At 56.9% G+C, this 12,928-nt stretch overlaps 1 long non-coding RNA gene across 1 annotated transcript; it reads left to right on the top strand.

Moving 5' to 3' along the window:
- Positions 1–10,964: 10,964 nt before the first annotated feature.
- On the top strand, positions 10,965–12,657 carry LOC116661823. Its single transcript, XR_004317803.1, has 3 exons — positions 10,965–11,142; positions 11,630–11,785; positions 12,010–12,657. It is a non-coding gene; the product is annotated as an uncharacterized LOC116661823 (long non-coding RNA).
- Positions 12,658–12,928: the final 271 nt, after the last annotated feature.

Below are 12,928 nucleotides of genomic sequence, written 5' to 3'. Positions count from 1 at the left end.
AGCTCGCCAAGCTCCAGGCGAATCTGCCGCTAACGTCGCCCTCGTCACCAGGGCAGACCCAGCACCGGCCCTTTTATTTATGCCCGACGTGTGATTCTCACGTCTCCTACAGATGTGGGCTCTCCTACTGCTCCCCAACAACTTCAGAGGAAAGTCAGGTGCTGGGAAAAGGTCTTCTTTTGAGCATATTTTCCCCAGATTTGTTTAAGGCTTGCTAGGACTCTGTAACAAAAGACCGTAGGCAGGGGTGCTCAAACAGCAGGCATTTATTCCCACAGTCGTGGAGGCGGGATCCCGAGATCCCGGCGGGGGCGGGTCAGCTCCCGGTGAGGCTCGCTTCCTGGCCCACAGAGGCCGCCTCTTCCCCGTGTCCTTACACGATGGAGAGCGAGAGAGCTCTACTATGCTCTTCCTCTTCTTAAAAGGACACCCATCCCGACCGTGCCCCCCGAGGACCCCTTCTAACTCTAAGCACCTCCCAAAGGCCCTGCCTCCCGACACCATTCCACTGGGGGCATGGCTTCCACAGATGAATTTTGGGGAGACACACACATTCAGTCCGTAACAGCCCTGCTGGTGAAGGCGTTAAGGGGATTTGAATAACAGGAAAAGCGGCGGCGTACACAATCACCCACCTCACCGCCGTTTCTGACACTCTGCGTTTCTCGGACTAGGCCCACGGTTCCCCCGGACACTGTGTTCCTTCTGCCTGAAGGAAGTCCTTCGATGTCTCCAGAGTGCAGACGTGCTAGACGTAAATTCTCTCCATTGTTGGGCTCCTGAAAATGTCTTTGGTTTCTGCCTTCATTGAAAGATACTGTGGCTGGGTACAGAATTCTAGGCTGACTTTTCTCTCTCTCTCAGGATTTTACAGAGGTGGTCCCCATCTTCTCTTCTGTTGTCAGCGTCATCCCGTTCCCAAGTATGTGACGTGCTTTTTCTCCCCTCAGATCCTGTGAAGATTTTCTCCTAATGCTGGTTTGAGCAGCTCGACTACAGTGTACCCTGCTGTGTTCTTCTTCATGTTTCTTGTGCTTGGGGTTCACTGAGCTCTTTGGATCTGGGTTCACAGTTTTTACCAAGCCCCCATGAGAACACAGCCCCCTGAGGAGAGGGAACTAGTCTGTTCCGCCCACTGCTGGGACCCCAGCTCCCAGGCCGTGCCTGGCACAGGGCAGGTGTCTCCCTAAGTCTGAGCCGTCGGTAAACGGACTCGTGAGACCACGCTGTGGAGAGAGTGGCAGGGACGGGCTGAGGCGGACCTTCTCCCGGATAGAGCCGAGCCCTCCTCGTCTCAGAGCAGCCCCGAGGCCGGCCCTTATCGGGGCCACTCGCGCTGGGACTAGGAGAGCTTTCAAGTGCTGAGACCCCACGTTGCAAATCCAAGCCCCTGTTTTTCATTTACACTTCGTCACCTTGGACTGGGGGTGAGTTGGAAACAGAATGGTTCTAAATTGGTTCCTAAACTGAGGGTGTACTTTTTTCCACCATCTCCTCACCGGGGATGTTACGGAAGGTTCTGTTACAGGGCGTGGTTCTGAGCGTTTTGAACATTCCCACGAGACGTGGGGCTGCCAGGGCAGAGGCTTGGGCAGGAGGGGAGCGGGGTGAGTCGTGTGCCCGATGTTCTGGTGGTCAGTGTCTTCCTGGGTGGGGAAATAGCACACCGGAATCTCGCGGCTCAGCAGTGCTGTGTGTCTGCACCCCCGACTTAGGACGTGAAGGTCTGTGCAGAGGTGTGTGTGTGTTGCTGGCGGGGAGGGGTGATGACACCGGTGGGGAGGTGGGGAGTGAGTTTACTTCCTGCCCCTCTTCTCCCCCCCCACCTGCTGAGGCTCGGGTGGGGCTTGGCCAGCGTGTTTTCTCGCCACCCCCCGCCTGCTGAGGCTCGGGTGGGGCTTGGCCAGCGTGTTTTCTCCCCCCCCCCCCCGCCTGCTGAGGCTCGGGTGGGGCTTGGCCAGCGTGTTTTCTCGCCCCCCCCCGCCTGCTGAGGCTCGGGTGGGGCTTGGCCAGCGTGTTTTCTCTCTGCCTGGTGCCCACTTGAGACTTGGATGGCCCGCGCGCGCCCTTGGCTGGGCCTCACCCTTCTCGCTTCAAAGCAGAGGTACCCAGGTCTACTCAGAGCTGGGGTGCCTGCGCTGGAGCTATCTGAAGCCGGCGCTGTGACCTGTGAGCTCACAGACGCTCCCCGTCTTGTACTCCCGAGCTTGCCCCCTCTGTGTGCTCTCACAGCCACCACGTGCCCGGCGGGCGGAGACCCGGCTGGCGGAGGCAGGGGCCGCTGTGTGCACACCTGAGGGGCTCGCTAATGCTTTCGTAGGAACATTTTTTGGCCACATAAAAATATGCCCCATCAGCGTTTTCCAACTGGGGAATCAGGGCCGGACCACCTGGCCCAGAGGCCCCCAGGTCAGATAGCGAATCCCTGTTATTAAAGCTTTTTGTTATTTCCCTCCAAGTGGGAAACAGAAATTGCCCTGAATCATAGCCGGGCGGCTTCATCCCAGAAAGGACACGTCTTGGAGGACGCAGGACTCCGATTTCCGGCGCCTGCACTGGCCTTTATCTCTACTCCCTCTTCCTTCAAGGAGAATGAATGGTGATGCGGTGAAGTCATCTCTGAGATGACCGAGTCCTTCCCGTGTTCAAAGTTAGAGAGAGGCAGGAGGGTCGTGCAGGACGCCGACTGTTCTTGGAAGAAAAATGACCCTAGATTCACAGCAGCTGTTTCATTACTTCTCAGAAGGACGTGGACTTATTTAATAAATAGAAGAATTTTTTAATCAAGTCGTAAGACGGGACGCATAAACCGTATTATTGATTACACGCTCTTAGGAGCAGACTGGCTTCCTTCCCTCAGGTTTCTGTGAGTTAATTGAATCTCACTCTTACTTTGTATTGTTTTCCCCTCTTTTATTACTTCATATTACAGCACATCTTTGGAGCCACAAATTGAATAGCATAATTGTTTTCTCCTCCTGAGACAAAAATGTGCTTTTGGTTCAAGCAGATAATAATTCTAGACAAAACCCAGCCATTTTCATGAGAAAAAGTTCCACCCAAAACCACAAAAAACCCAACCTTCAAAACCCTTCAGTGATGTTCACGCATTTCCATTCCCGCCTTGACCTCAGACGGAGCAGTGGTGTCACTATGGTCTGTTTCTCAAGGGAACAGAGGAGTGCTTGGTTGGGAGAAGTCTGTCGGAACATTTGCCTTCTTACCTGTTTTCCATGCAGGGTAGCTTTACGTCTGCTGTGTGTGCCATCCCTGCTGAACGCGGGGGTGAAGGACGTCCCCGAGGCTGGGTGCACAGGGACCCCAGGGTCCCCTAAGTTTATGGGCCACAGCAGACGGGGCAGACCAGCGGCTTAGGGTCCACCGCGACTGGACCTGCCCGGTGACCCTCTCCCCCGGGGCCTGCGGACAGCCCGCCCCCTCACCCTGGTGTCTGGTGAACCCAGACACCTAACGCCCGTTGCATCACAAGTCGGGCTCCGCTGGCTGTGAGACCTGGGTGGGAGGCCGGCCGGTTAGCTTCTCCCCCCCCTCCAAATCGAGCTTTGGTTTTTCAAATTGAGTTGAAGTCCACATAAATGTCCAGCGCGACATTACCTGCAGGCTTTTCGTCGATGCCCTTCAGCAGGTTGAGGGAGGCCTTTCTGGTCCTCGTGTACTGATTTTTCGTCATGAAACGGTGTTGGATTTTTTTTTCAAATGCTTTTTCTGCATCGATTACAGAAGTTCTGGAGTCTGGTCTGGCACAGGGTGACAAGTAGCAGGTCTTTGTGTGCAGAACAGAATCAGGATCGTGGACAGAACGGCCCAGCTGCCTCTCCCCGGCGTCCCGGCCTCAGGTCCTGCCCCCGCTGACAAAGGCCCGCGGTGGGCCCGTCCTGGGAGCAGCTCTGAGAACCGATCGCAGATTTCGAGGGAGAGCAGAGAGCTGCACAAAGCAGGGTGACCACGGGTCAGCTGGCTAGACAAGATGCAGCTGCTTTTCCATTGATTCCATAAGGCTCTAGAACGATCTTTGCTCAGCGAGGGAGGGCAGAAACAGGAGAAGGGAGAAGACTGAAGCGTCGATGCTGTTACTCAGTTCCTGTTGGGGGCGCGGGCTGGGGATCGAACGGCTGTGAATATTAGGGAATGGGCATCCTCAGACGTTTCTGACACTAATGTGCGACCCCTTAAAGGTGGTGGACAGCTGCCCCACGTCCTGGCAGGTCCGCATGGGTGGTGGAGTCCAGCCCACGGGCCGCACGGCTTGTCAAACCTTTGTCTGGAGAGCCGAGTCCCTGAGGGTAGGTTCCTACCCCGCGGCGTAAAGGACGCACCCTGGCCGGGCCGGAGAGGCCCCTCCCCCGCTGTCCTGTCCTGCCCTCCCCTCCGGCCTCTGTCACAGCTACTTGTCTCGAAGTTGTTCAGGGAGAATCGGCCCCGACTCAGAACCTGCAGCCGGGGATGGAGTAGCCGGACGTGTCTGTCTCCTGGGAGTGTTTGCAGGTTAGAGAGGCCCCCGAAGCAGTGGGTCCAGAGACAGCACAGGGGTTGGTCTACTTGGAGAAATCATGGAACTCGGACGTACACCTTGGGATTCTTACAAGATACCCCAAACCGTGGTCCCCGCTCATTCCTCCCCGAGACCGCCCTGGACCTGGCCTCACGCAGGTGGGCAGGCGTGCGGCTTCATTAAGTCTGAATAGAGGGCAAACCCATGGTTCCCGTGGGGAGGGGTGGGAAGGGGCAAACTGGGAGGTGAGATGTGCAGATACTAGTTACGGCATATTTGCTTATCCATCCGTCCACCCGTCCGGGCGTCCATCCATCCGTGCATCCATCATCCTTGGGTTTCTTCCATGTCTTAGCTTCTGTGACTAGTCCTGTTGTGAGCATGGGTGAGCAAGAATGGCTCTGAGACCCAGCTTGCAGTTCTTTGGAGCAAATGCTCAGAAGTGGGGCTGTTGCATTGCATGGTAGTTGGATGGTAATTTTGTTTCCACAGCAGCTGCACCATTTTACATTCCCATCGGCAAGGATGCAGCTTACCTTTAAAAAGTTCAATTCAACACTGGGACTATGGGCTTATTTTTTGTTGGCAACTGCAGTTGTGTTTTTTTTTTTTTCACTCAGTGTGTTATTCATAAATTATCTCACTTGATTTCCTTGTAGCTTTAGAGAGCTGGGATGTGCGAGGCATGACTGTGTGGCTCCAAACCCATCCCCGTGCTGGGAATAAACGCGTTTAAGGGAGCCGGACAGCGCCCCCTGGTGGGCCAGAGGGACATGAGCACCGTGGCTGAGTCCCTCGGAACTACCGCGCCAACATCTTTACGACACACACAGGCCAAACCCTGCTGTGACAGGCACAGAAATGCTGGTTTCTGCGACCCAGTGACTCTGCAAACCCTGCCCCTAACCTGGGAAGTGGCCCCGTTTCAGGTGCATCACACAGCCATCCTTCAGCTGGGCGTGGCCCCGGGGGGAGGCGATGGCGGGGCTGGGGGGTGGGCAGCTGCCATGCCGGGGACGGCTGGGTGTGACCTCCTGGCTGGCAGGGCGGGCAGGTCTGTTTTCCAGGCTCTGCGTGCGTTGCTGCGGCCGCCCAGGGTGACATGTCCTGCCTTGTGCCCCAGGCAGTGGCCATTCTGTCCTGCAAGGCTGACTGAACAGGCTCTTCTCCCAGGGACCTGCCTACTCTGGACCTGCTGGAGGGAATGGATGCCAGGGGATGGGACGGGACTGGGGGGCTCAGTAAGGGGGCTCAGGGTGAGAACAGACCACAGAGGGGCTGTGGGGCAGAGACCCCAGGGCTGGGGACCAGACCACGGGCTGTAGTAGCTCACATCGCAGAGGAGGAGACACCCTCTGGACCTGGGTGCGCTTTGCAGACAGAGCCCCTGGGACCTGCTGCTGGGCGGGATGTGGGTGTGAGGGGAGGACGGTCCCGGGGCTGGCCCGGCCGGTGCTGCGCAGGGGGCGGCCTTTTCCTGTGTGTGAAGGTTCACTCTTTCATGATGAGTGTGAGACGCCTTTTTCATGAGCCGTGAAACAGGCTGTTTCGGGGAAAGAAGAGGAAGAGGGCTATGAGGGACCCCACAGGGTCGGGGTCTCCAGACGTCCAGCCAGGGAGATGGAAATAAAAATGGAAAACACAGGGGCCCGGGACAGCTGTGGCGTCCTACTTCCGTGCAGGGCCAGCCCGGCGGCCCCGCCTGAAATTCCAAAGCTCTTGTTTTCACGAGGCTGTCGCTGGGACACATGCTGAAGGCTGGTGGCTATTAATAGGGGCAGAGCCGGGAGCTGAGAGGGCCCACCTTCCGCTCGCACGTTCCAAGAGCCAAGACGCAGCCGGCGGAGAGGGGACAGCTGGGTCAGGATCGCCAGGCGGGATGGCGGGTGCCCCGGCTTAGATACAGATGTGCCCGGCAGGGCGCAGGTCTTTTAAAGGAAAAAAATCATTGTTTAATGTACATCTTATTTATTTTAATTCATCTTTTAAACAATTCATTAATCACTGTGCAGTTTACTTTGATTTTTTTAATTTAAGCACAGTTGATTTATGATATTTTAAGTTTCAGGTTTATAACACAGTGAGTCACCATTTTTAAAGATTGCTCCATTTATGACAATTCCAGAAAATCAGCTAGATGCCTTCTGCTGTACCATGTATCCTTGTAGCTTATTCACTTTATTCGTATTATAAGTTATTCATTGATATAAATGTTTTATTCATAGTGGTTAGTATCTCTTACTCCCTGGCCCCTATCCTGCCCTCCCCCTTCCCACTGGTCACCACTAGTTTGTCCTCTGTATGTGGGAGTCTAATTCTGTTTTGTTACACTTGTTCATTTGTATTGTTTTTCAGATTCCACATGTAAGTGAAGACATACAGTGTTTGTCTCTCTCCATCTGCCTTATTTCACTAAGCAGAACCCCCTCCATGTCTATCCACCTGGTTATTCATCTTCTAAAGGCAGACGGAGTGGGCTCAACACCAGAGGCAGCTGGGCTGGTAAATCTCCACGAACTGCCTTCCCTGGCCACGGCCAAGGCCACACCACACCCACGCCATACCCTCTGACCTGAGCCCTGACCCTGAGACCGGCCAGCACCCAGCCAGCACCCAGCCAGCACCCGGCCAGCATTGACCTCAGCCTGGGGGAATGCGGAACCCAACCCGCACGGACCCATGCAAGGGGTGACAGCCCAGCCCCTGTTGTCCTCTGGGTCCTGGCCGGCAGCGGAGCCTTGCAGAGAATCCGGCCGCCCCCAGCTGGGTCAGGAGAGGGGGCCCCTGGATGCCCTGGGGCTCGGGTCTTTTTTGGGCTCACAAGAGAAACAGGATCTGTGCATTTAAGACCTCAGGGCCACGCCCCTGCCCATCAGCTGTCATGGGAGTTGTGTTTGTGTGGTTGCTGGGCGATGTGGGTCTATAAATAGACGGTCGGTTGGGGCCAGGTGGGGGCTGCCAAGAGCCGGCCGCTGTACACAGGGCAGCCCCGCCCGGTGTGCGGTGCTGCTGGTAATGGGGAGACGGCCCCTCACTGGGTGACGTGGGGGCTTGGTGACACCTCCCATGCACGGTGCTGGGAACCTGCAGATCACCGGAGAGGAGATGGGCCAGATGTTTCCAGGTCCCATTCGAAAAACACGAGCAGGGGGCTGAGGAGAGCTACGCTGCTGTCAGGACGGGTGACTCTGAGTCACTGAGCCTGAGAAACAGGCTCCCTCTGCTCCCTGGTCCTGCTGCAGGACTGGCCAGGGCAGACCTGCCCCTGGATGTTGAACGTGGCTTCAGACACGGGGTGTGTGTTTCTTCCTGCAGCGTTGGGCGCAGGAACGAAGCGGTTTCCCTGTCCTTTGAAAAACACACAGAAGTTTCCCAGGTCCGCTCTGCGGGAGACGTGGGACTTGTGACCGGGGAGGTGCCAGGAAGGAACGTTCGGGGGGACTGTGAAAGGAACGGTTCCAAGGCCCGCTCTCAGGGTGCTCGTGCAAGTACATGGCCGTGGCCGTGGGAAGGGACAGAACCAAGCCTGGATCAACCCCCCCGGGAGGCAGTGGGGGCTTTGTCCAAAGGGCGGAGCTGCCGTCCCTGCCCACCACGCCTGTGGGACCCCCACCCCTGCAGGTCTTCCCCATGGGGCTGGGGGACTCCAGGGGGCACAGGAGGGACCTGCCCATCAGGTGGCCGCAGGCCATGTCATTTCACCCAGCGGTTGTGCCATCTGTCAGACCAGCAACACTGCAAAACACAGCCCAGAGTTGCTGGGTCATGTTTACAGACTGAGGGGAACGTGGGTGTGATGGTGGAACGGTGACCCCAACCACGGCCCTCGCGGCTCGGCCGACCTCCTGGGAGCTCCCAGCCAGACTGGAGTTTATGGCTTTTCCTGCAAAGGGACCTGGCCGCCAAGGCCTGAGGAACAGAGAGGCCCCTTGGCTTAGTCAGGATTAAATTGGGGGAATGAGTTTCCTGGGGTTTTCATAACAAATGACCACAACGTAGGGGCTTTAAACCACAGGCATCCACCCTCCCCAATCCTGGAGACCAGATATCTGAGGTCAAGGTGTCCCAGGGCCGCGCTCCCTCTGAAGGCTCCAGGGGAGAGTCCCTCCTGCCTCTTCCAGGTTCTGGGGGATCCAGGCGTCCATCCCTGGGCTGGTGGCCGCCTCCCTCCCATCTCTGCCTCCGTCTCCACGTGGCTTCTCCTCTGTGTCTGTGTGTCTCCTCTTCTGTCTCTTCTAAGGTCACTGTCCTTGGATGCAGGGCCACCTCCTCCAGGAGGACCTCCTCTCAGGTCCTTCACTTCATTGCACCTGCAAAGACTCATTTTCCAAATAAGGTCCCATTTGCAGGGTCTGGGTCTGTTATGGCCTTGTGTCCCCAAAATTCACATGTTGAAGCTGCAACCCCCAGAATCTTAGAATGTGTCTGGATTTAGAGGCAGGATCTTTAAGGAGATGATTAAGGTAAAAGGGCACTGTCACTGGATTTAGGGCCACGCTGGTCCAGGAGGACCACTTCTTGAGTTACTTCTTCACTGCACCTGCAGAGTCTGCCCTGCAGGTCACAGCTTAGGGGGACTAGGACGTGGACATCCGGGGCCAGTCCTCAGCGGACCACACCTGCCTGCTGCTTCCTGTGCCCCCCAGCTCCGTCTGTTAGGGGTTCCAGGGAAAGCTCAGCCCCACCCCCCTCAGGTATAATCCCCTCAGGTCAGTGAACTGCTCTCGGTGAGAGAGGGGTGTCCTACCTCGGGCTGCTGTAACAGAGGCCTGCAGACGGGGGTGGGGGGCTTGTGGACAACAGACGTTTATTCCTCACCGTTCTGGGCAGGAGTCTGCGGTCCCGGCGGGGGTGGATTTAGTGTCTGCGGAGGCTTCTTCCTGGTTCACCGACGGTGACTTTTTGCTGGTTCCTCACACAGAAGCAGGGGTCTGTCGTAAGGACACTGATCCCGCTCATGGGGCTCCACCCTCGTGGCCTCATCGCCTCCCCTAGCCCCCCCGCCCCGTCACAGACATCTGCCTGTAGCAGCCTCTCCCTCACCTTCGTTCGCCCTAAAACGAGACCAGAAGGGTGTACTCTGCTGCCCTGAGGACCCAGGACCGCTGGCAGCCCACGGGCTGTGTGCGGTCTCCCGCTTTCTCCCCCAGGAGGTGGAAACGCCCCCACCCCGTTTCCACCTCCGCTAGAATTCTTCCTGTGAGCGTCTGCACTGCGATCGGAACGTCATATGGACAGGAAATGGTGAGTGAAAAATTAAAGTAACCTCTGTGCAGCCGCTGGTGAGATGGTCTCCAGTGTCCCCTTCATACACCGACGCCACCACCACCACAGTTACCCCACCTCAGTCACCTCTGTAAAGACCCGATTTCTAGACAGAGCCACATTCCAGGGTCCTGGGGCGGGGACTTCCACATACCTGATTTGGGGGACACAGATCGACACATGGCATGCTTGCTTTTTTCTGTGAAAAATAAATGACACTGAAGTCATGAGTCGCGGTGGGCCCCGTGGACCTCGGGGATTTTGAGATCAGGGTTTGTGGTTCACACGGTTTCTGCCTCCACACCCAAGTGCATGCTTTACTCTTTAAGGGAGCCCCCCAGGTTTACCAGTTTACACGTCTGGACGGGAGATTTTTATTGCGTGTGTTTTAAAATGCACCGAGATAGTTAATTTAAACATTGCTTTCCGTGAAGGGTTCACTTTCTCAGCAGTGATTATAATTGCTTTGGGGTCTCCCACGGTTTCTTAAATGTTACATGAGCTGATGTTATGTAATTAAGCGTGGCTGGAAAAGGAACATCTAGAGATATCAATTTCCGCGTCATTCAAATAGAAAGCGAGCTTTTCCAACAGCCTTATTTTCTGTTTTCCTCCCCTCTGTGTTTCCAGATGCAGTAGGACGTGACTCTCTTTTATGTGCGCACTTAATTTTGTACAAGGCTCCTCGACCATCCTGCTACTTCGCGGTTGTGTTTGCTTCCTTGGGTTCGTTGTAGGTGCAGATAAAATCAGTATTTATTTCGCTATCCACTTGCCCAGTAATGAAAGGGGTGGGCTTTTAAAAAGTATTTAATTGAAAGAAATTAAATTGCCCTTATTGAATTAAAAATACCCCAACGTTATGAAACATCCTGCCTGCTTCGTTTATTGAAACTCGGCGTCCACGTGCTGCTTCACCGGCCACCTGGCCCTCCTGCCACGAAGCCTGGCCCTCAAACTTGGCTTCACGTCCCCTCTTCCTGCCACGTGGGCTTCCAACAGGTGGGCATGCGGGCGCACCAGTACCATTTCCCATAATCCAAGGATTTGGGGGAAACGGGGAGGGGAGGCCGCTGTGAAGTGTGGGTGACCCCCAGGTGTCTGTTGGGCAGTGGGAATCTCTGTGAGCCCACAGATACCCCGAGGGCCCGGGGCCTCCTCTGTGGAACGGCCATGTCCTGGGAGAGCCCACATCACCCACCTGTGTTAAGTGTCCACGGAGCAAAGGGCGTGGCGTCCGGCGTGGGGAAGAAGCCGCCCTCCAACGCAGAGTGGGTCAGCGGCGTCGGAAGAGACCCCCTGCCCGGGAACCTTCGTAAACGTCGACCCCGGAGCTGGCCAGTGGCTGCTTTGGGCAGAAAGCTGTGAGTACCACCCAGATGGAATTCAGAGCCACTTCCTCCCCATCTGAGCCTCGTGTGGCCGGGCAGAGAGGCTGACGCAGGATGAAGGCACAAGAAGGACCTCGACCCCCTAACCAGCAGATGGCGAGGTCTCCCCGTGGCAGCCATGGCTGCAGGCCCCCAGGGAACCCCCCAGACCCCGAGACAGGCAGGGCCCGGACACATGGCTGGTCCCCACGCTGCATCCTCCCGAACAGAACTGAGCAAACACAATAAATCCTGCTCGTGGCCACGTTCCCGACAGCCAGAATCCACGGTCTCTCTTTAGTGGCCTCGCATGTCCCGGCCAAGACAGAGATCTTGCTTCTGGACAAATACTGCCAACGCCCCAGCCTTTCTCCCACATCACAGGGCTGTGTTTGAAGAAACAGCTTTCTTCCCTGGGGTTGGGCGCCCGGGGCCACGTCCGCCCACATCTGCAGGCGCTAATCCCACTGCCGCCTCCCAGGTTCCTCCACACACAGGACGGGCGCCCCAGGCTTACCGAAAGGAGGGACGTGTCTCCTGCCGCTGGGCGGGGGCCTGCCCGGCAGAGACAAAGTGTGCGGTGCAGCCGGGCGCCCCGCCTGTGGCTCACCTGTGTGGGCACTAGGCGGCCATCGAGGTGGGTGGCCTGGGGTTCTCAGCCCAGCTCTGGCACGTGCTGGGGGTGCTGTGTGTGAAGGAGAGCAATGGGGGTACTGTGTCCGGGTGGGGGGGGGTCCCTCGCACTGGCCCCATCCTCTCCTGACCTCGGTGCCTGCCTGGGGTGGGGGGGGGTTCTCCTTTCTTCCTGGAGAGGCTCGGGGGGGTCCAGCTCTGCTCCAGCCAGGCATTGTCATTCTCCAGACCAACACAGAAGGAAACCTCCTCTTGGCTTTTAACATTCACGAGATGCTTCCGTCGGATTGCAAAAGCAGTCCAGACAGGCTCCTGCTGGAAAGTTCCAGAAAACAATAAAGGAGAAAAATGGAGACAGTCTTAAAAAGCATCCAGGTAAAGTAACACGCACCTGGCGAGCATTTCGGACGCGTGCTTCCGAGCGCCTCCTTCCCAGCACGTACGCGACCACTGTCCACGTGGATCCGCCCTGAGAACAGACGGCGCTCGTCTGGTCTCTACGCGGGGCTCTCACCAGATTCACAGTGCGTACTTTAATGTCCAGGGTGTTTCCCAGTTAAACTGTGGGATGAGCAGTCTTCTTGCCAGTAAAAACCTCTGCAGACGTCTTTTCCTTTTCCAAGGGAGGACGCTGTTTTGTGCTGCGGCTTTTCACGGGTGGATTCAGCCGTTTCCTTCATGTCCAACCATTTCACTTCTTTCCAAATTCAACACGATAAATTACCCGGCGAGGAAGGTGCCCACGCACCCACCCTCCGGAGCGGCTCTGATTTACGACTTTGGGACCCGATCCTGGAAGGAAGGGATTGACTGAGCTTCCTTGAGTCTTTGATGCCCATCGCCAAGCTGCTTCCCCAGAAGGCTTTGCCGCTGGCCGCCCCGTAGCCGTGGAAGCGGCTCTCCGCTGTGTTACCGGTTTCTGCAGCGCCTGCTGCCCCCAGCACCGGGCTCTGGGAACTTCAGTGGCCGCTGTCACAAAGGACTAGACATCCATCCTCCCCCGTCCTGGAGGCCAGACGTCTGAGGTCAAGGTGTCCCAGGGCCGCGCTCCCTCCCGAGGCTCCAGGGGAGGGTCCCTCCTGCCTCTTCCAGCTGCTGGGGGCCCCAGGCGTCCATCCCTGGGCTGGTGGCCGCCTCCCTCCCGTCT

This window comes from Camelus ferus, chromosome X, assembly GCF_009834535.1.
Source record: "Camelus ferus isolate YT-003-E chromosome X, BCGSAC_Cfer_1.0, whole genome shotgun sequence".
NCBI classification, from domain to species: Eukaryota; Metazoa; Chordata; class Mammalia; order Artiodactyla; family Camelidae; genus Camelus; species Camelus ferus.
Note: the sequence above shows the minus strand (reverse complement) of the source record. Positions and strands in the feature narration are given on the sequence as shown.